We start from the raw sequence: 2,422 nt of genomic DNA on the forward strand, positions 1-2,422 counted from the left end.
TGTGTGTATGTGTGTGGGTGTGTGTCTGTGTGTGTCTGTGTGTGTGTCTGTGTGTGTATGTGTGTGGTGGGAGTGCCCGGTCTCTGTAGCTGCTGAAAGGCCTTGAGGCACATGCTGTTGGGAGTTGGCTCTGTCCTGGGCAGATGTCACCATCTGTACCTTGCTTGAGGCTGCTGTGGGCACCAGGCTCTGTGCTAGTGGAGCGGTGAGTAGCCTGAAGGGACTCAGGGTCCCATGATGAGGCTGGGCTGGCACATGGAGGAAAGACAGAATGTTCAAGACACAGGTGCTTGGCCTCTGGGCGTGGACTCAGGAGGGCTTCCTGGAGGAGGAGGGAGGGTTAGGGTTAGGGTTAGGGTTAGGGTTAGGGTTAAGGGTTAAGGGTTAGGGTTAGGGTTGGGGTAGGGTTTAGGGTTGGGGTTGGAGTTGTGGTTGAGATTAGGGTTGGGGTTGGGTTTGGGGTTAGGGTTGGGTTAGGGTTAGGGTTAGCAAATTTCTCGACTTGTTGACATTTGTTATTAACTGAGCGGGAATTAGGAAGGGAACCTGGTCCTCTCCACACAGCCCAGCAGGTACGCCGCCCATGTTCCTGTGGAGAACAGCCTTTCCTATAGGGCCCACAGGTGTGGACCAAGTAGCTGTGAAATTTCTTCTGAAGAAAATGCACAAGGAGGACGTGAGTGAGCTCAGTGGAGGAGGGGCGCTACCCCTGGGGACCTCCCCATGCATGGGCTTGTGAACCCCGAATATCTGAGACGGTCTCAGGCAATTTAGAAAGTTTATTTTGCCAAGGTTGAGGACGCACGCCCGTGACACGGCCTCCGGAGGTCTTGATGACATGTGCCCAAGGTGGTCGGGACACAGCTTGGTTTTATACATTTTAGGGAGACAGGAGACATCAGTATATGTAAGATGAATGTTGGTTCCGTCGGGAAAGGCGGGACAAGTCGAAGCAGGGAGGGGCTTCCAGGTCACAGGTAGGTGAGAGACAAACTGTTGTATTCTTTTGGGTTTCTGAATAGCCTCCCCAAAGGAGGCCATCAGATATGCACTCATCTCAGTGAGCAGAGGGGTGACTTTGAATAGAAGGGGAGGCAGGTTTGCCCTAAGCAGTTCCCAGCTTTTTTCCCTTTAGATTAGTGATTTTTGGGCCCTCAGATTCATTTTCCTTTCACAGGCTAAACAGCTTTAGGAACTGAAAGGTTCATGAGGCTGTAAGGAAGAGTCGAGTTGCTCCAGGTGAGCCTGGGCCACAACAGCATGCAGGACCTGGGCGCCCACGAGGGGCTCCTGGGAGGGTTCGGGAAAGGGAGCTGTGAACCCTGACTATCTGAGATGGTTTCAGGTGATTGAGAAAGTTCATTTTGCCGAGGTTGAGGACGTGCACCCGTGACAGCCTCAGGAGATCCTGACGACAAGTGCCCAAAGTGGTCAGGGCACAGCTTGGTTTTAGGGAGACGTGAGACATCAGTCAATACATGTCAGAAGTCCCTTGCTTCCATCCAGAAAGGTGGGGACAACTGGAAGCAGGGAGGGGGCTTCCAAGGTCACAGGTAGGTGAGAGACAAATGTTGCGTTGTTTTGAGTTTCTGGTTAGCCTCTCCAAAGGAGGCAATCAGATCTTAGTGCACCTATCTTAGTGAGGGGATAAGAGATTTGGAATAGAATGGGAGGCAGGTTTGCCCTGAGCAGTTCCCAGGTTGACTTTTCCCTTTAGCTTAGTAATTTTGGGGCCCCAAGATTTTCTTTTCACAGAACTTATGACTACATTTGCATTTTTAGATCCTGCGAGGAGGCAGCTACACACATGCAGAAGTCATGCTGGTGGCCTGGACTCCGAAGGGAGAGAAGTGGATTTGAGAGACATTTAGGAGGTAGGACCGCCAGGGCCTTGGTGATAGGTTGGATGTGGAGGGTGGAGGAGGAGGGGTGTCAAGCAGATATTGCTCTTAGATTACCACCTGGGATGTTAGGGAGAGCGAGTGGACTGTTTTTCTTTGTCAGGCAGAACTTGGTTTTGTGGTGCAGTAGCGTGCCTCAAACCAAAAGCCTACTTTCTCGTACAGGCCAGACCCCACATGGCCATTCCTGTGACTGCCAGGCCACTTTGAGGCTGAGAGAGATAGTTTTGTCTGGCCTCTGCCCTGCACGTGTTTGCGAATGACTTCTCTGTGTTGGCAGATTTCGGGGTCCACCAGATAGGATCCTGTGAAGACACCTCAAAGGTCTTTAGTCCAATTTATAAAACATCTTTTTGTTCATTATATCATTTCCACAATCAAAGATGAATAAAATATACAGAGGTTTATTTAGTGAATAAGGTTGATGGTGCACCTGTGCTAGGCAGTGTTTTAGTTCGTTGAGACACCAAGGAGTTGAGACAATCCTTTACCTTGGAGTTTTGTGTCTGTAAGTCCTGCTG

Source organism: Colobus angolensis, unplaced genomic scaffold, assembly GCF_000951035.1.
Source record: "Colobus angolensis palliatus isolate OR3802 unplaced genomic scaffold, Cang.pa_1.0 Scaffold480, whole genome shotgun sequence".
NCBI classification, from domain to species: domain Eukaryota; kingdom Metazoa; phylum Chordata; class Mammalia; order Primates; family Cercopithecidae; genus Colobus; species Colobus angolensis.